The sequence below is a fragment of the Opisthocomus hoazin genome, chromosome 5, assembly GCF_030867145.1.
Source record: "Opisthocomus hoazin isolate bOpiHoa1 chromosome 5, bOpiHoa1.hap1, whole genome shotgun sequence".
NCBI lineage: Eukaryota > Metazoa > Chordata > Aves > Opisthocomiformes > Opisthocomidae > Opisthocomus > Opisthocomus hoazin.
In genome coordinates this window covers 22,776,959-22,798,499 of record NC_134418.1, presented here as the reverse complement: position 1 = coordinate 22,798,499, position 21,541 = coordinate 22,776,959, and the positions used below count along the sequence as shown (strand labels likewise).

The following is a 21,541-nucleotide window of genomic DNA, read 5'->3' as shown; positions in this document are numbered from 1 at the left end:
AGCACCATGCATCCGCCCCTCCCCCTGCCGGGGTGCGGAGGAAAATGGAAAGAAACAGGCAGAAACCAGTGGGTCGGGATAAGGGCAGTTTAACAGAACAGCAGACAAAGGGAACAGTAACAACAACGATACAGATAAGGAGAAAACACAACACAAACCGCACAACCCAGAGAGCCGCCCTTCACGACTGCCACCACGAGGTCCCGAGCCGCGAGTGAGCTCCTTCTGCGCCACTCCCCCCCACCGGAACCCAGCATGATGGCACATGGTATGGAATACCCAGCTCTGTTTGGCCAGGTTGGGGTTGGGTCAGCCCGCCTGGCTGTGCCCCTTCCTGGATTCTGGTGGAAATTAACCCTGTTCTGACCAAACCCAGGACACAAACGCAGTCGTATGTCAAGCAACCTTGTAAACTTTATTTCGGTGAACTGGGAATCGGAGGGCGGGCGGGGATGGCAGCGGGGGGAGGAAAAGATGAGACAGAAAAATAAAAAAGGGTAAAGTCAGAAAAACCCCAGCGGGCGAGGTAAAGAAGTGTGGGGGGATGGGATCAGTTACCACCACCACAGATCTGACGATGTCCAGCGATGTCCGGTCGGCTCAGTCTCTGTGCAGGCGTGGAGGCCCCGGCGAGGATGGAGGCCAGCAGCAAGGCTGCGAAAAGGAGAGGAAGATAGAGAGAGCTCCGAAGAGCATGTGCTGCCCTTTTATAGGGGCATTGCACATGCGCAGAGCATGTCCGCGTACATGCAGTTCGTGCCATGCATGCTGCCCACTTAGACAAGTCCACTCTTGCCCATCCACGCGCTACTCTGTGCGCAAGCGCTTTCCTGCAGGTCATTGTGGTGCTTTTTTCAGAGGCCAGGAAGAGACGACAATGGCAATGTCGAGACAAAACCAGTTCGTAGCGGTTTTCTACACTTATGTTCTTTGATTTTCTGAAGTTTGTCATATCACTCCTAATATAAATAGGTTATCTTCTCCTAGGATTTATACAGAGCTCCTCTAAATATAATTCTATCTTCTAGCCTCATGTTGTGTTTTCCTGTTAACTGCAATGTTTGGCTCAATGTTTTCTGAGTTTTTTTATACACTAACCCAGCTAGAAAACATTACATGATCATCCTTTACTGGTCTTTAATGACAATTCAGATGCATACCAAAAGTGTACTGTCACCTTCATCATGGTGATAGGTTTCTATACCTTATTTGACATAGCATTTATTTTATTTCCTTTTATTAATGAATGAAGTATCTTTCAATCTCCATACATGCCATTTCAGCGAAGCCACCGAGCGAAGGGCTCCAGAGTGGACAACCGCAACAGGGAACCCTTTCCTAAAGCGGCAGAATCGCGAAGTCAAAAGCGCAGGGAGGGAGAAGGCACCCCAGGCCCCCCCCCAGAGTAGGCAGAAGTCAGCTTCTAACGAGCAGGCAGCTCTGACTCAGCAGGGGCGGAGTCAGCGGTGACAGAGGCATGACCCTCCTGAGTACAAGAGCAAACCCTAGGGAGCGCGAGCGACCAGGAGCACAGCGAACAGGGTGGGCAAACAGGGCGTGGTGCATCAGAAGGGCGTGGTGCAGCAGTTCGCGCAGGCAGGGTGTGCAGGGAAGGCGGAGGCCCTCCCCCAGCTCCTGAGGCAAGCTCAGGAAACTCAACTGCAGGAAGGAAGCCCAGCCATGGCACCCCACCGTCAGAAGGCTGCTTCTTCTCTGCTGGTCAGAAAGGAAGCCTCAACCCAGACTGAGGTCCCTGGAAAGCATGCAGCTGTCCAGGTCTCTGGCTGTAGCGAGTGCCACCAACTAGTGCTGGAAATGGACAACAGCAAAGGGAATAACTACATAAGGTGTGACCAGGTGGACTACCTACTCTGTCTGGTGGCAGAGCTAAGAGAAGAGGTAGATAGGCTATGGAGCATCAGGGAGGCTGAGCAGGAGATCGACTGGTGGAGCTGTGCCCTGACAACCCAGGAGTCTACCCAGGAACAACCTATAAAAAAGGCCCGGGACCAAAGGGCACTGGTAACCTCCCCCCATCAGGCTGAAGGAAGGGACGCAAAGGAAAACAGTGAGTGGAAGCGGGTCCGCAATCGGGGTAGGAGGCGAACCCTTCCCTTGCCCACCACATCTCCACAGGTGCCTCTGCATAATAGGTATGAGGCTCTAGATGTGGAGGACAAGACAGTGCATGGTGCAGGGGTTGACTCATCCACATCGGAGGAGGCACAAAGATCAGAAGGACCTCCCTCTCATATTACTACCAGCTCCACAAGGAGGAAGAGATGAGTCATCGTTGTAGGAGACTCCCAGCTAAGGGGAACAGAGGGTCCGATATGCTGGGCAGACCCTTCTCTCAGGGAAGTCTGTTGCCTCCCGGGAGCACAGGTCAAAGACATTGCTAGGAAACTTCCTAGACTGGTCCGACCCTCAGACTATTATCCTCTGCCTCTCTTCCACGTGGGTGCGGACGAAGTTGCAGTAAGTAGCCCAAGGGTAACTAAAAAAGAATTCAAAGCCCTAGGACGATTAGTAAAGGAATCTGGAGCACAGGTTATCTTTTCATCGCTCCTTCCAGTGGTGGGCAGAGACGTTGAGTGACATAGGCAGACTCTGTCTATTAACACATGGCTCTGTGACTGGTGTCACCGCCACAATTTTGGGTTCTTTGACCATGGGACGACATACACAGCACCAAGCTTGTGGCATCAAATGGGAGCCAGCTTTCTCAAAGGGGGAAGAGGATCTTTGGCCAGGATCTCGCGGGGCTCATCGGCAGGGGTTTAAACTAGAGGTGAAGGGGGAAGGGGAACCTATCAGGCTTGCCAGCGACAGGCTAGGGGATGATACACAATGGTTAGAGGGATGGGGGGCTAGTAGGAGCCCTCAGCCCGTTGCCCAGCAGCATGCGAGGGACACTGCAGAAATGTGGAAGTCTTGCGGAAGGGAGCTGGAGGTGCCTGAGGTATCAGGTGCCAACAGGAAAATACCCATGAAACACCTCAAGGGAAAAAAGGGGTGCTTCTGCTATGAAGGTAACGAGGCCGACAGCTCAGATGAAATGCCTCTATACAAACGCACGCAGCATGGGAAACAAACAGGAGGAGTTGGAAGCAATCGTGCTGCTGGAAAGCTACGACCTGATTGCCATCACGGAAACTTGGTGGGATGAATCCCACGAGTGGAATGTAGCTCTTGATGGCTAAAGGCTGTTCAGAAGGGACGGGTGAGGAAGGAGGGGTGGGGTGTTGCCCTTTACATCAAGAAAACATTACAGACTGAAGAGATGTCCCTGAAGAATAGCCACGAGCGGGTCGAAAGCTTATGGGTTAGAATCAGAGAGAGGCAACAAAGGGAACCTAGTGGTTGGTGTCTACTACAGGCCGCCAGATCAAGAGGAGCTGATAGATGAAGCGTTCTTCCTCCAACTCCAGGAGGCTTTGAGCTTGCAGTTTCTCGTCCTGCTGGGGGACTTTAACCACCCTGACATCTGCTGGAAAAGCAACACGGCAAGCTGTAGGCAATCCAGCAGGTTCCTAGAATGCATTGAGGACAACTTCTTAAGCCAGGTAATAAGCACCCCTACCCGAGGGGATGCAACACTAGACCTGGTGGTCACCATTGCGAGTGAGCTCATTGGGGATGTCAAGATCGGAGGCAGCCTGGGCTGCAGTGACCACGCGCAGGTGGAACTAACGCTACTGACGGAAATGGGAATAACGAAGAGCGTAGACAGGACCCTAAATTTTAGGAGGGAAAATTTCCAGCTCTTCAAGGAGATAGTCAGAAGGACTCCCTGGGAAACGGTCCTCAGGGACAGGGGAACAGAACAGAGCTGGCAGGTCTTTAAGGATGTATTCCAGAAAGTGCAAGAGCTCTCGGTCCCCAAGTGTAAGAAGTCAGGCAGAGAAGTGAAGAGACCAGCATGGCTAAGACAAGAGATGCTGGTCAAACTAAGGCAGAAGAGGGAACTGCACAGGCAGTGGAAACAGGGACTGACTTCCTGGGAAGAGTATAGGGAAGCTGCCCGGTTGTGTAGGGATGGGGTCAGGAAGGCCAAGGCACAGCTGGAGCTGAACTTGGCAAGGGATGCGAAAAATAACAAGAAGGGCTTCTACAGGTATGTCAGCTGGAAAAAGATGGTCAAAGAAAGCGTACCCCCACTCATGAGCGAGACCGGCAAACTGGTAACAGCAAATGAGGAGAAAGCTGAGGTACTCAATAACTTTTTTGCCTCAGTCTTCACTGGCAGCCTCTCTCCTCACCCCTCCTGAATCGATGGATGGCATGAAGGAGACCGGGAGGGTAAAATCCCTCCAGCTGTAAGTGAAGACAGGGTTTGGGACCTCCTGAGGAACCTAAACATACAGAAGTCCATGGGACCTGATAAGATGCATTCCAGAGTCCTGAGAGAACTGGCTGACGTAGTTGCCAAGCCACTCTCCATGATATTTGAAAAGTCATGGCAGTCAGGGGAAGTCCCCAGTGACTGGAAAAAGGGAAACATTGTGCCCCTTTTCAAAAAGGGTACAAACGAAGACCCTGGGAACTACCGACCTGTCAGCCTCCCCTCTGCCTGGGAAGATCATGGAACACATCCTCCTAGAAGATATGCTAAGGCACATGGAGGCCAGGGAGGTGATTCGAGACAGCCATCATGGCTTCACCAAGGGCAAGTCCTGCCTCACCAACCTAATGGCTTTCTATGATGGTGTAACAACAAGAGTGGACAAGGGAAAACCTATGGATGTCATCTATCTGGATTTTTGAAAAGCCTTTGACACGGTCCCCCACAACATCCTTCTCTCTAAATTGGAGAGTCATGGATTTGATGGGTGGACTGTTCAATGGATAAGGAATTGGTTGGATGGTCGCAGCCAAAGGGTAGTGGTCAACGGCTCAGTGTCCAGATGGAGACCAGTGACAAGTGGAGTCCCTCCGGGGTCCGTACTGGGACCGGTGCTGTTCAATATATTTATCAATGACATGGACAGCGACATCAAGTGTACCCTCAGCAAGTTTGCAGATGACACCAAGCTGAGTGGTACGGTTGAGACAGCAGAAGGACGGGATGCCATCCAGAGGGACCTGGACAAGCTGGAGAGGTGGGCCTGTGTGAACCTCATGAGGTTCAACAAGGCCAAGTGCAAGGTTCTACACCTGGGTCGGGGTAATCCCCGGTACCAATACAGGCTGGAGGATGAAAGGATCGAGAGCAGCCCTGCCGAGAGGGACTTGAGGGTGCTGATAGACGAAAGGCTGGACATGAGCTGGCAATGTGAGCTGGCAGCCCAGAGGGCCAACCGTGTCCTGGGCTGAATCAGGAGAAGCGTGGTCAGCAGGTCGAGAGAGGTGATTCTGCCCCTCTACTCTGCTCTGGTGAGACCTCACCTGGAGTACTGCGTTCAGTTCTGGAGCCCTCAGCACAAGAAGGACATGGAACTGTTGGAGCGGGTCCAAAGGAGGGCTACAAAAATGATCCGAGGGCTGGAGCACCTCTCCTATGAGGACAGGCTGAGAGAGTTGGGCTTGTTCAGCCTGGAGAAGAGAAGGCTGCGTGGAGACCTGATTGCAGCCTTTCAGTACTTAAAGGGAGACCATAGGAAAGATGGGGACAATCTTTTTAGTAGAGACAGCAGTGACAGGATGAGGGGTAATGGTTTTAAACTAAAACAGGGTAGGTTTAGGCTGGATATAAGGACGAAATTCTTTACAATGAGGGTGGTGAAACACTGGAACGGGTTGCCCAGAGAGGTAGTGGAGGCCCCATCCCTGGAAACATTCAAGACTAGGTTGGACAGGGCTCTGAGCAACCTGATCTAGTTAGCGGTGTCCCTGCTTGCTGTGGGGGGGTTGGACTAGATGACCTCTAGGGGTCCCTTCCGACCCAAAACTTTCTATGATTCTATGATTCTACAAAATAACCAAAAAGTCTTCATTTTTTTAACCAGTACAATTCTGTCCTGAAAGCTCAAATACCATTTAAGTGTGTAATCATAATTCTGTAATTAAATTAAAACCGCCCTCAAACTCAGTAGTCAGGAAGGAGCTAATAAAGGAACTGAGTATCAGACTCATGTGTCACCCATCAATCAAGTAGAAACAGATACAGTTGTCCAGGAAGAAGGTGAATAAAATAGGGAGAAAAAAGCAGGTTTATTCTAGTATAGAAATATAATAAAAACTGAGGGAAAACCTTGTGAGGAGAAGAACAGAATGTAAGTTTAAAAAAAAAAGGAGAAAAAGAAAAAGAGAGAGGGACTGGCTGTGAGTAGATGGATTGTATACTCAGGTATAGCGAAGTTCACACTCTGGTTCCCCTCACTTTGGACGTAAGAAGTTGGAGAGATATATTTCTATACTGGTCTCAGATTAGGGAGCACTGGAGGAATAGACAGCATGTCCTCTAGAATCATTAGCATGCATTTAAGTTTCCTGCTATCTGAGAAAGCATGTCTGTGTGGATAGCTTCAAACAATTGTTTTTCTGCCTGGTATACTCTCAGTTGGTTATGTGATCCAGCTCTCTTCTGGGAGATACTTTAAATGTTTTAAGGAAATACATAAGTGTGCTGATGCATCCTACATCTAGTGTTCAGCTTGGTATTGTTTCATTGGAGTCAAGCTGTTTTTTGGACTGGTGCTGGCTCAGAACACAGCTGGTTTGGATGTATAACAGTCTATATATGTTTGCTGTACTGCTTAGCTAGAGAGTGCTTAAAATAAAAGAGTTTCTGATTTCCCTGAGATGATTCTATGGTGGCTTTCAGTGTGACAACTAGAAAAAATTTCACCTGTTGTAGTAAGCAACTGTGGAACTTCAGATTCTAAATTTGTTGTTGCTGGATCACTCTGAAATCAACAACCAGGCAGTGCTCTAAAAACGTCAAGTGGTATTTTTATTTTCATATGGAGTTCTAACTGAAAATATTTAAACCACTTAATAGAAATGTCCATTGTGTTTGAAGAAAGATAATGCAATCGCTCAACCATCTTTAAACCTGTATCCTCAGATATGTTGGACCAGCAATGACCTGATGGAAAGCATTTAAAGTGCTAATTCCAGTTAATTAAGAAAAAAAGATATGAAAGTGTCTGACTCTAATATCATATAACAATGTGGAGAAACATTACAATTTATTCATGGCTTAAACACACACTATGCTTTCCCATATGTGAAGTATAGAAAAAAAGCCACAGAAAGATAACTGATATCACATGGGTTTGTTGTGCTTAAAGAAAATAAAAAATATAAAAACACTTTGTTGTAGTCTTTAGTTCAGAGGGACATGCATATTTTTTAAAAAATTAATTAATTTGATACCAGTCTCTTCAGGGCGAAGTCTCAAGTGAGCTTCAATATATATTTCTTGGTTGCACGTTGCCATAGTTGTTAGAGAAACACTATTATCCTTCTTAACAAAATTGCTATGTTGTTGTTCCTCTCTGGTGCAATGCCATTGACAGTATGTTCTAGACTTTCACTGCAATTATCTTAGCACTTAATAGATGGCTTTAGAAAGTACTTAGGAATCTCATGTTCAACTTCTCGGCAGTTATAGATGTATTCATGCTCCATCCAAAAAAAATAGTTTCAGTTAAAGTGATGTGCTTCAAGTCTTAAAAATTCTAATTTTTGAAGTGTCTGTAGACACTGTAAGGATTACAGTGTACTCATTAGGAATAAGGAAACAATGACTTACACAATGGAGATATTTTTTCCTTAATATAAAGTCTAGACTTCTGTTGAATGCAGTGGCGGAATGGGGAGGTGGCCAAAGGGTCCCTCCACCTCTGTCATTGAGGTGAAAATCTGTGTTAAATCCAGAGATTTTCTTAAAATGCTGGACCAGATCCTACATGGTGCTTTTTCTGAACTCAGAATAAATCTGCAGCTTTTCGGTTGCATAGCTTTAACAGTCCTTTCTTTCCTTGCTCTGTAGAATTTGGAGATCTGTGGGGTCCCAAGGAGCCTTCATCTTACACTAGTCACATCTCTATTACTTGAGCATGGATTAAGGTCTGGTTTGTACTTCAGTCCAAATCTTTTTCTCATTCATAGTGTGTGAAAATACAACCATTTTCAAGCATGTATGTGATCTTTTTTCTAAGCGTGCCTGAAAAATTTTGCACCCAAGATCTTTAGAAAGGTCTAAAAAATTACAGAAATATCAAATATCCTGTGCCAATCCACATCTCACCAAGAGTCTCTTCCAATCTTTGTAGGAAATTCTGTTGCTTCATGTTAAACAGATTAGTCATCTGGGCTTCTTTCTGGAAGTTTCTGAACTTTGTGTGGTGTGAAAGAAGTAGAAAATGTTCGTTAATGTAGATGCTTAAACCGAGGGCAAGAAGTGTGAAGGACTGTATCCTACTTTCTCATTAAGGAGATGACATATGGCATAGTTATTGTCTTAGACTTACAGAGTTTTATGCAGTATTGTTTCCTTTGTTATTCATTGTTCCGTTTACCATTCAGTGATTTACCATCTCTATGCAGAAGACACCTTTGAAGCTGATTTCTGAGGTATACACAGAAAACCTAGTGAGTTCCCTTGCACATGCAAAAGTTAGATTGCAAGGCTGAAAGTAAGAAAGCAAAAGTTTAAAGGACACTTTTACCTTTCAATCAAAACATGAAAGCATACTGTTTGCGTGCATAGCAGTCTTTCAGGTGCACAGTTATAGAGCAGCTGAATTATTACAGGATAGCTCTGGATGACTGATTTAAAACTCCTCTTGAGACTGAACTAAAAGTGACCATGATATATAGTTGTTTGGGCTTGAGAGAGGAAGGTGATTTGGAAAATGGTACTGTTCATAAAATTGCCATTTAGGTCTTAGCTGCATACCACTTTGGTAATTTAATTATAAATCTATCACTTAAATCTTTCTGGAAGATGGGTTGTTGTTCAAGCAAATTCTAACTTAAACAATTCAAGATGAAGTCCTATAGCTTATAAAGGAAAACAGACTGGATTGTTATAATGTGCCGAAGATCCTTTACTGTTCCCATATTTGAAATTTGGATCTTTATCTGATATTCAAGGCTATTTGGAATGCTATCCAGTTTAAGAAAAATAACTTTGCTATAGATCAGAATGCTTTCTAAAGTGCATGTTAAACAATTGTTACGTGATTTTTAAAACCTACATTTCTTCAGACTCCCTTAAATAGTGCGATGTCTCATGGAACTTGGAATAGGGACAGTAGTCTAGATGTAGTGATCTGGCATCTTCTCAGCAAGAATTCTTGAGATTCCATTTTGATAATATCACTTATTCTGAGTCATCATATTTTATATTTTTGTAGAACTAGGGCTCAGATAGTTTATAACCTTTTCAAAAGGATCTCAGCTTCTTAAGGATTTATTTAATCATGAGTACCTCATACTATCATTTAAGGGAATCATTATTTCCTAAGTTAACGAAGTTAAGTTAGAACTTTGAATTGGTACTAATTAATACGGCAAAGACAATGCATCATGACCTGGATTTCATTCAAGTCTGGTGTGTCTCTAAGTACTTTGTTATAAGAACTGACTTACTGGAGAGGACATGCTTACGTCATGCGTGCTATGCGGTATACATAGCCAGTGTCTTCAAGACCTTGTCTTAAAAGTTGTTGGGAGTCTGGTCAAGATGATTCAAATGGAACTAGTACCAGAGGAGTATTTACTCAAATAAGAATATCTATATAATGTTTTATATATGTAGCTATATATAATATCTTATGGATTTATCTTTATATGTATGCAATTATACACATATACACACACACATACAATGAATTTTCATTTCAATTAATTTTTTGAAGTAACACTTCCACAAAGCAACCTGCTAAGGGCCTGCTAATAGGCAGCTCTCCTACTGTCTGTTAGACAGATAATAGACAGCTTTGCTGCATAGTCTTCTGTGTGCTGTACATGTTTTCTGTGTTTTTGGGAAGTGTTGTAATTGCCAGAACTCCGTTGACTGAGAACCTTGATGTGAGCTTTTCATTAAAATCACTCAATTTTTCCAGGTGCTTTCAAGGCTACAGCTCCAAGTCTTCTAGTATGCTTTGCATTTATTTGGTTTGACAGATAAGCAGACATATGCACATTTTACTAGGTCTGAGATCCATTTGAGACTGGAACTTCTCCAGCTATTTGATTTTTTGGAGGAACTGAGACACCAGTTCTAAGAATTTCTGAAGTGCCTGTGGCCCAGTACCATGTTTTCTGTAACAATCAACAGAAATCGTCTAAAGCAGATCTTAACAGAACAAATTCAGTGATGTTTTCCCATGATCCTTCCCAGTTTCCAACATTTTCTAACTCAGGCTTTTGGACAAGCTCTAATATCATTAACTTTTTTGAGGAGGATATACAGTATTCAATATCAGGGGTTTATGTTACGAGTTCAATAGCAAAATGAACTATAAATTTCAGCTTTGGAAAGCAAGAACTCCCAGGACAAATATTGTTTCTGTTAATGCCCATTCAAGTGACCCTTTGTTGTATGTGGTTCTTTTTATGTCTTAAAGCTAGTAAAAAGCATAAAATTTTTCACTGTGTCTGTTTCATCTACGATGAAAAGCAGAAGCAGAAGCTAAATAATAATGAATTACATTAATTTACAATGCTTTCTGTGTCTCTATGCAGTATTCTTAGTACAGATCTAACCTTTCAGCATGGTGATACCTCAGACAAGGAAGATATTTTTATTAAAAAAAAATGCATGATTTTAAATAAATGTTATTTGCATATCATAATTAGTGAAAACACTTTACATATGTCTACTTTCAATATTTTAAACTGGAACAATTACTATTTTTCCCACCAAGAAGTACAAAAGAGTAACTAAAGCATGGCTAAACAAAGGAAAACTATAAGATTTCAATTATGTCTTTTCTACCCTCTCCCTTCCCTTCACAAAGGAAAAACTGTATTGATCATTGACATTCTTCTCTCAAAGGATGCTTGAAATGACTGTGTCCTTGATAGCACTTGTTCTAATTTGATGTCTAATTAAGAGCCACACATCTATTCTTTACCTGCTCTCCTTTCCAATACTTCTGGCGGTCAAGGCTCAGGATATTGAAGTTCTTCATATCTTAGAAATATAATAAACAAGAATAATGAAGCTTTAAAAAACAAAACAAAACAACAACATCAACACTTCGCAGAATCACAGGATCACAGAATGGTAGGGATTGGAAGGGACCTCTGTGGATCATCCGGTCAAATGCCCCTGTCAAAGCAGGGTCATCTAGAGCAGGCTGCACAGGACCTTGTCCAGGCAGGTTTTGATTGCTATGATTACTATGCTACTTGACTTCAGAGAAACCGCACCATCAAAATAGGAGTGGAAATCTCTGCAAACAGCAGAACTTCAAAATAAATGAAGATGGTTAAATTGCTACATACCATGATACTGTGCTCCTGATGCTGCATTAACAGGAACGGTAAACAAGCACTTCCATTGGAAAGTTGGCTTTTCAGAGTTTGTTTCAGGTCAGATACTGGTACACACTGCCATATCGCTTGTACAGGTTTTAAGTTACAAAGTTTTGGTAGCAAACAGGGGAGCTGAAGGTGTGGCTTCTATGAGAAAAGACCAAGAGCTGTCCCAGTGTTGCACAGAGCCAGTTCTCCAAAATGGACCCAACACCAGCCAAAGCTGAGCCAATCAGCAAAACTGGTGATGTCTCTGTGAAAACAAATTTAAGAAAGCATAGAAAAAAAACTCTGCAATAGCAGACGGGAGAGAGGACTAAGAATATCTGAAACGACCCTGCAGACACCAAGGTCACCAAGGGGAAGAAGGAGGGGGAGCAGGTGCTCCAGGAGCCAGAGTAGAGATTACCCTTCAGCCCACGGTGAAGACGATGGGGATGCAGGTTGTCCCCCTGCAGCCCATGCAGGTTCGCAGCCGAGCAGATATTCACAATACAACCCGCAGAGGACCCCACACTGGAGCATGTGGATGTTCCTTGAAGGAAGCTGTGACCCCATGGAGAGTCAATGCAGGAGGAGTCTCCTGGCCAGAGCTGCTGCCCATGGAGAGAAGCCCATGCAGGAGCAGGTTTTCTGGCAGGAACTGTGGTCCACGGGGGATCAACACTGGAGCAGTCTGTTCTTGAAGGGCTGCACCCCATGGAAAGAACCCATGCTGGAGTGGTTCCTGAAAAACTCTAGCCCATAGGAAGGACCCACGTCGAAGACAGTAGTGAAGGACTGTATCTCATGGGATGGACCCCATGCTGGAACAAGGGAAGAGTGTGAGGAGGAAGAAGCAGTAGAGACAATGTGTGATGAACTGCTTGTAACCCCCATTCCCCATCCCCCTAAATCGCTCCATGTGGAGGAGATATAAAAGAGCCATGAATGAAGGAGTGAAGCTGAGCCTGGGAAGAAGAGGGTGTGAGAGGAAGGTGGTTTTAGTTTTGTTTTCTTTCTCAGCCTCCTACTCTGTTATTGACAATAAATTAAATCCATTTTCCTTGAGTTGAGTCTGTTTTGCCCATGACAATAGTTGCTAAGTGATTTCCCTGTCTTTTTGTCGACCTATAGCTTTTCCAGTTTATTTTCTCCCCATGTCCTCTTGAAGAGGGGGAATGAGAGAGTGACCAGGTGGGCAGTTGGCTGCTGGCCAAGATCAAACTAATCACATCTCTAAAACAAAGTGCTGTTGAAAAAACTGTATAAATTCTGTCTTATTTGTGGGCAGAAGTGTAGATATATTAAATGTATGTATATGTTTCAGTGTGTTACAGGTGCATGTGTTTTGGGGATGTTGTTGTTTTTGTTGTTCTTTCTTTATTTGTTTTTATCTCCTGGACAATGTTAGGCTTTATTTTAAAAATATGATGAGAAAATGACCATGATTTATGACCTAAATTTCTCTCAGGATGGGTTGGTAGGAGAAGAAAATAAGCTTCTTAAATGATTTAAAACAACCGTTCTGCATGTGCAAGCTGTATTTGTCATAGTCTTATTGCTAAACTTCTTATGTGAAAGATTCAGTATCTGATTTTTATATACAGAATATCTGAAGAGGAGGAAAACTTTCATGCATTTATCATGGAAGGAAGTCTTCTAGGACATGAGGTTATGATAAACTCTGTCCTGGTTAGGTATGTACTCAATATTTTAACCTGAATTAGTCCTACATCTTAAACCAGCTGCATGAATATTTTTTTTTTTAATTTTATATGTTTTACTCGGTGTAAATGTATGTCCTTAGCACTATTTCAGAGTCTCAAAATTTGGTATGTAAAAGAGAAAAGGACTGGTCTCCAATGTCTTTTTCCCCACTGATTAAAATACATGCTGTGGGTATCTGAATGGGGAACAATTTGTAAAGAGTTATTTATTATGTACAACTATAAACTTCTAGATCACTGTACCTAACTTATTGCAATGATCGACAATATAGAATTTTAGGCAAATTCATTCATCTGATGAGGTATCACAGAAAAAAACTTGCTTAAAAATCACAGTTTTTATTATATCAGAATCAAAGTGGTTTATTGTTGGCTAACTACATATCATCCATAACTCAGTCAATGAACTACACTTTCAGAATCAATATGCAATAACACAGAAAATGCAATACTAGACGCCTCCAAAATGTTAATAATCACCTACACATTTCTAAATACTTTTTCATAACTAATCCCCAAAATTATACCTGCACACATAGTTACATGTATGCACACGTGCATACACACCCTCTCCTGACACACCTTTCCCTGGGACATGTGGGCTGTAAGCACACACACCCTCTCCTGAAGCTGCCCAGCACTCTTCTAAAGATGATGCAGTAGAATTTAAGAAGTTGAGAAATACATGGCAAAAACTACAAAATGGCTGCTACATAAAGTAAGACCAAGTAGATGACCGAAAAGACCTTTAGCAATACATAAAACAAATAGTTGGTTGGCTGTTAAAAGTTATAAGTAGCATTCTTGTACCATTACTCAGTACAAGAATTGTGTGTCAACTGACCAGTGAGTAGGAGTCACATGTTGCTAATATCCAAAACCATGTTGTCATAGACCATGCTGCATTACCATTATTTTCACTAAATAGAGGCCGTGAGTAGTATATGGGTTCAGAAATAGAGTTGAAAATTCTGGGAGTGCCTCAGTGCTTAATAGCTACAACAACCTCAGTGAAACTTTAAACTTGGGGAATCACTGAATCCTTAAACCACTGACACTGTAGATGATCCTGACTTCTGACAATCCTTGCCTTCTTCCTTATTTTCTTTCTGCCCACTGTTAAAGATAGCCTTATTCTCATGGGTACTGCCCAAGGCATAACAAGACACAGAGATGGAAATCTCCAAGATCTTCCTTTTTTCCATCCTCACCCTGTCAGACTTCCTCTCCTGCTGCTATGAAAGGCAAGTTTGGACAGAAAGGATTATGCACTAGGTCTTAAGACTTTGCGAGGCCATGTGAAAGTGCAGATGACACCTGAAAAACAGGGTCTGGAAAAGCCAGAAGAGTGACAGCAAAATAACCTGCTCCTCATGCATGTGTACCATGTCTCTCTTCTCCCACAAAGCACTGTGTGTCAGGGTACCCTATGGAGAAATACAGCTACTACATGCCATGAACAAAACTATGACTTCTAGTCTATGGAGAAGTTTTCAAGTAATGGCTCCAGTTAGCACAGGCTGGAGGACAGCCTGACCTATGAGACCTTTGTGCCCTTGTCTTATGCCAAGAGGTCCTTTCACTATTTGTGTGGGCTGAACCAGAGGATAAGGGGTGGAACAAAAGTGTATAGAAATGGTTCCTGGAGGTGATTCTGTGACAGATAGGCTGCATGTCATGCAATCTACTACAGTGGTAAGTAGATTGGTGGAGGCAGTGAAAAGTACATGTTTGAGAAGCATTTTGAAGGCTTGGAGGATTTTATAAGGGGACTTCAGTTCAGAGACGACTTCAGGGTTCAAGGTGGGACTTGCTTCTTGGAACTGATTAGTCTTAATTGGCAAGTGTGCTGTGTACTGAGAGAACCCCATGAGATCCATTTTATATCACTAACAATGATGGAGGGGTTTCTCCTGTCTTACTGACACCTATTGATCACGTATTTCATCTCACTAAGAGAAAACTCTGACTTTTGCACACAGAAAAAACGTTCACGTACTTAAACTATGAAATAGCAACAGAAGTAGTACAATACACAGTTTGGATACAGCCAGAGCATCTCTTCAAGTGAGGATCAACAGTATCAACATCATCCAACAACAGTATCCTAATATCAACAGAGGAGGAGAAGGCTGAGGTACTCCACAACTTTTTGCCTCAGTCTTCACTGGCAGCTTCTCTTCCCATACTTATAAAGTGGATGGACCACAGGACAGGGACTGGGGGAGCAAAGTCCCTCCCACTGCAAGAGAAGATCAGGTTCAAGAACACCTGCAGATCCTGAACATACAGAAGTCTATGGGACTTGATGAGATGCGTCCCAGAGTCCTGAGGGAACTGGCTGATGTAGTTGCCAAGTCACTCTCCACAATATTTGAGAATTCATGGCAGTCATGTGAAGTCCTTGGTGACTGCAAGATGGTAAACATTGCACCCATTGTTAAAGAGGGTAGAAAGGACGACCCCGGGAACTACCGACCTGTCAGCCTCCCCTCTGTGCCTGGGAAGATCATGGAACACATCCTCCTAGAAGCTATGCTAAGGTACATGGAGGACAAGGAGATGATTGAAGACAGCCAGCACGCTTCACCAAGGGCAAGTCCTGCCTGAACAGTTTAGTGGCTTTCTATGATGGAGTGACTGCGTCAATGGACAAGGGAAGAGCTATGGGTTTCATCTATCTGGACTTCTGTAAGACCTTTGACACTATCCCCCACAACGCCCTGGGTTTGTTTAAATTACCTCCAGCAGTAGGAGACATTCTGTTGCTGCTGAAAGCCAATGTCTGCACTGGGTGTAATTCAGAGGATTTTAATTCAGGCTAGTTTAAGCAGCTGACAACCTGTGATCATTAGATCTGCTTCTGGAGCCTATCTGTCAGTTGAGTTACATCTGGAAGGAATCTAGTTTGTTTATTCTAAAGCAGAAAGCCAAACCCAGTAAGGAGAAATGAAGAGAAAACTTGTTTAACAAATGCATTTCTGATGTGAATTCAGAAAACTTGTATAGATACACCTTGACTATGAGGGTGAATCTCATAGGCTGATTTCCAATGTGTTTTGTATCTCATGTTTCTGTGATGTGAAGTAAGCTAGTGTTTGCCTTTCTAAGCACATCATCAATTAGCCTGTGAGATGATATCAAAACACGGTCCATGAGACATCACAGGGATTGTATGATATTTCATCTTTCAGCTTCACCTGGACAGTTTAACAAGGCTTGAGTTTACTGCTTATGACATACACATGGCGTGTAAACTTTACAATGTCATGATAGTCTCCTGCCTTTCTCATGCTATTCTTACCATATGTTCTTTTGTCAGTCTGATTTCTTTTATTACAAGGAGATTATGCCATCTGTTTGAAGAGATGATATTTTACAGTTGTAAAAGCCAGTTACAGAAGTAGAAACTCCTGACATGGTATAATCATATCTCTCTCCTACAGAAGACACTGAAGCTTTCTTTGCTTGATAGCACAGAAGTCCAGCTTAGACTAGGAATGCAATTTTATCTGCAAGAGAATTTTCTTGTATTCATTCTAACTGGTTTTGAAGTGGGGTACTTTCTTCCTTTTCTCCTCATAAAAGGAGTTCTCAAAAGCCCAGACTAAGCATTTTTTTTCTTTTTCTTTTTCAGCTGCTTCCTTAAAACATCACTTGCAATTGAAAATACAGAAACAAAAGTTAAAAGTTGAACTGATGCACTGAAACAAGTATCCATCATTACACACTCTAAAATCTCACTTTTTTCAACCTTTTTCTTCCTGTATTTTTAATATTTTTTAATTCTGTAAGCCTTACTGAATAGTTCCTTCGATATCAAGCAAAATTAATACGTTTTTGTGCAGCATCTAGCAGTCTGAAGCCCATGACTTCATTGTAATAATAACACCAAATAAATACAACTAAGTAACATTCCATGCTGATCGTGAATAGAAGATGCTGTTTAATAAGGATCAAATCATTAAAATGTGTTGTTCTGGTTTTGGCTGCAGCCGTCAACAAAAGCGTCACGTGGCCGTCCCTTCCCCCGCCGGGGTGCAGGGGAGAATGAAAAGAACAGACAGAAAACTGGTGGGTCGGGATAAGGGCAGTTTAACAGAACAGCAAGCAAAGGGAACAGGAACAACAAAGATACAGAAAAGGGGAATATACAAAACAAACCTGTAGAACAGAACCGCTCTCTCGGACTGAACCACCGCTGTGACCTCCTGAGCTGCTAGTGAGTTCCCACCCCCCAGCTCCCCACCCCCCCGGAACCCAGCATGACAGCACATGGTATGGAATACCCTGCTCTGTTTGGCCAGGTGGGGTCAGCCCCCCCGCTGTGCCCTTTCCTGGAATTCGGTGAAAATTAACCCTGTCCTGGCCAAACCCAGGACATGTGTCTAAATATATTGGAAGAATTTCTTAGTAATGTCTCCATATAATTGTTTCTGCATTCTTACCTTACAGTTCTGTATAGAAAGTTTTTACCCTACTTCTCCTGTCCCATGGGTGCTTTTTTCTTTTTTCAATTGAACCTGAATGGAAGGATTTACACATTGTTAATTTGTTCCTTTACTTCTTTTTTGAGCTTCTTGATTCTCCCTGAACAACACTTTTCCAAGTAAGGAAAGGCAGGAGTACAAATTGGCAGAGGTTTGGGAATCTTCTTCCAAAAATTTGGAACTTTGAAATAAGAGACATAATCGCATATTACCATCAGGGCACAATGTTCAAAACTTCGTTCAGTAGAATTATAAATGAATTCACTCTTAAATCAGCAGCTTGGATTGTGAGAAGGAAATTGCATGATTGGTAACATATGATGGTAATGAAGTACGAAAATTTTTTTCTGGACCAATATTGCTGATACATGAAAATCTGGTATTATAAACTGTTACTTCCTCTGGATTCTGCAGCTGAAGGTTAATTAAAACTCAGCAGGAAGAGCTATAATAAACAAATACCACCTGCTGCAAGAACAGGTGTTTGTGTCTTCATTTAGAAACCAAAGTAAAACAGGAGATGCCAAGGGGCTGAAGTAGATCAGTATTTAGATTGACATAATTTGTTACTACTTGTCCTTGAACTCAAAAGTATATTATTCTGCTTTCAAGACTCCTTGATAGGGATTCAACAGTCATTTCTAGTAATTAAGCAGCTCTCTGCCTTCTCTGTGCAGCTGTCCATTCTCGATACTCTGTGCATTCACTGAAAGCGTTTTTTTCTCTATTCACTGGTATGCAACATAGTGTTTTTGACGAAGAACACTGTATGCACAAAACTAAGTAAAATCAGCATTTGATATTTTATTTAATTTCACTAACCTCGTCAGTGATTTGTTTGACATTTGTAGTCCAAACAAATCAATACAGTCATGGGAATCTATTGTGTCTTATCTGTTCCTTGATGGATTGTACACATGTTTGCAAAAGAAGATACTTGATTTTAAAAAGAAAGTACAAAACATTCTGCTTCTGATATTTACCTCAGTGGCACTTCTGGTGCAGAAGAAACAAATTAGTATCTCTCTCAATGGAAGTGAAGGTCTGCTCACTACCTCTTTCATGTTTGTAACTTCTTGGTGGTGATTTCCAATTGCAGATTTCTTTCTTCATAATAGCAGAACTTAAACAATAGCAAGCAGAGTAGCTAAGTATCTCAACAAATGCATAACACGTTATATATTTGTTCACATAAATAGAAAATGCAGTAGAGTGCATACAAGCTATTGTGATATACCTTTAGCTAAACCCAGAATCAATTCTAATAAATGGGTTCAGTCTGTCCCAAACAAACTACCAGGAAGTTGCTTTCATGTTACAAGAAGTCTGAAGCCATTTGAGTTTATAGTGGATGACTTTAAGATCGTTCACTGTAACAGATAATACTTACAGCCGGCAGGGAGAGAACTCCAAGGTAACGAACAAAGTTTCTGAGAGCTCTATTTTTTTTCTTTTTTTGCAAGAGGTGTCACACATAAAGAAGGGCTGAAATCCCATAATACTTAAAGTGGATGTGAAGAGTTATTACTGGGAATACAAGCAAAATCACAAAGTTATTTAAAATCTACACACTGCCAGAAGAAAGGATTATAAAAATGAGAAGCTGAGAACTGTAAAGCTTTGGGGAAGATTTAGCATATCTAAGGTGTAATAATTATTTTCCTATCTTATTTAGGGAGCCTGCATAGGTTGAACAGGAGCTGCAGCATCATCGTGCCAAAGGTAGGATTACCTGGGGTTTTTTGTTTGTTTTTGAATTTCTGACAGTCTGGATGTTTAATAATCTTGGAGGTAAATGATGTTGAAATCATTCGTAAATCAATATCCTAAGATAGACAGTAGAAAGCCTAAATTATTGCTAACAATGGCCACAGGACATTTTGACAACAAGGTGACTGAATCTCTTTTATGTTATTGAGTGTTGGAAGAAAAATATTGCCTCCCTCAAAAAGCGGAAACAGGCAAATCTCATTATAGGAGTAAAATCCACTTGCACTGATACTAAAGATGCATGGATCTTATATATATTTACACTTTCTGTATGAAATATAATGAGGTATTGAAATGAGATGTAATGTACGTGAGACTGCATTTTACATCAGAACTAAATATCACTTCTAATTCTGCTCACATACAATTCATAAACATTGTAATAGATTCTTTAGAATTTAACAACTATTAAATCAGTAATGTAAAGAGATTTTTTTGGAAAAGGTAGTTTTTCTTTTTTTTAATTTAAGCAGATATAAGTATGAACCAAAGATCTGGAAAGAGACCTAAACATATTTTGAAAATAAAGGATGAAACAAAAGATCATTGTTGAAATAGTTCTCATAGAGATTATAGAAGAAACTGAGTGAATATTCAAATACATATAGAAATTTATGCTGTAAGAATGGGCCTCAATATGGAAGTCAAACTACATGTTTAGTTTAACAAGCTGAAAGTTAAAAGAAAGCTCAATTACTCTGTAGACTTATGAAAATAAATAAAACTGATCTGTCGACTATTCTGTGGGTAAAAACCTAAAATAGATGGGTCATATATGTGACTGAAGCTTTTAATTTTAGGTGTAGTTACATAACGGCTGCTGTAGTTATTTTTTTGGTAGATAAAACTTTCACAGTGACATATAAAGTAGCTGCAAAATTTGAGCTGGCTCACAATTTTTTCAACTTATTATCTATGGAACTTTGAAACAATTTATTGGAAAATTAAGCTGCTTTGAATTTGGAAAACTATGTCAATATGTAGAACAGTGTAACATGTTCATACCACTCTATCATGTACCAAAGTACTAAGAAATATCTTGCACCCACTGCCAGAATCTGTCTTCAATTTTTGCATATTTTAAAATCACTTTATGCTTCTTGCCAACTTATTTCTCCTGATTAAGCTTCCTCTTATGCTCTTTTAAAGCTATTTTCTTCTTTATTTGAAAATCTGTTTTCTATGATATCTATCAAAACAAACAAGATCAAAAGTTTGGCCATAATTGGGGCACTTCTGTGCCAAAACCTGTGGTTTCATGCAGAGCAATAGTGCTGCATTTTCTTACCTCCCCTCCATTCAGGCTGAGACTTATGCTTATTTTTAGGGAATACCAGGAATCTTGATATAATAGCTGGCTTGTTTAATAAGTTAATTTAAAAATTTATTTTATTTTACATTTTTAAAATTTATTTTATTTTACAATTATAAAAGTTGTAGCAAATTTCACTTTAAACATTGTCATGGTGTGCAGTCTAACCTAAATTACTGCCCAAATAAATGAGACATTGGCTAAACTTACCAAGTCTGGTTAGATCAGTTCACGGTGAGCTAGAAAACAGAGAAAACAAACAAGCAATAGACAAACTTTGTTATGTTATGTGTCATTCGCTGATTTCATACTTTTGTAATATATTTGAGGCTGGATACCAGTGGGTGAGAGAAAGCCTGATGAAAATGGTGACAACTGCTATTTGTCATCGGATATAGAGCGTGTCAAAGAGTTTGGCCTCAGGCTACAGGCTTAGCAAGGCCGTTAGCAGCTTGTGCTGACGTTCTGGTTTATAATGCCATAAATAGAGAAGACAGTTGCCCAATGGGAGGTGAAATCAACACACCATATGTGGACCTCAGACATCATGTCAAAGGCTGATTCCAAGGTGGAACTGTTTCACACAGAGGCCAGGCCATCAGCCAGGACTAGGACACTTCCAGCAGTCCTGTGCTCCTGGGTCTGTACTGTCAGTCTAACCTGGACTAAAAGGGCAGGAACTGTGGCTGTAGGATATAGTATGTGGTATGCAGGATGACCATGTATGAGAAAAACACTTAACTAGATATTGTTATCCATCACTATACTCAATATGTTTAGTAAATAGACTCTAGCTTATGTCAGAGTGATGATGTGGTTGTGTT

At 41.8% G+C, this 21,541-nt stretch overlaps 1 long non-coding RNA gene across 2 annotated transcripts; it reads right to left on the bottom strand.

The window, feature by feature from the left end:
* Positions 1-430: 430 nt before the first annotated feature.
* On the bottom strand, positions 431-17,376 carry LOC142361399 (uncharacterized). 2 transcript variants are annotated; one of them, XR_012763980.1, is made up of 4 exons: positions 17,310-17,376; positions 11,407-11,689; positions 11,034-11,092; positions 431-654 (listed from the first exon to the last, which is right to left on the bottom strand). It is a non-coding gene; the product is annotated as an uncharacterized LOC142361399 (long non-coding RNA). The 2 variants fall into 2 exon arrangements; XR_012763979.1 differs by having other exon boundaries at positions 11,034-11,689.
* Positions 17,377-21,541: the final 4,165 nt, after the last annotated feature.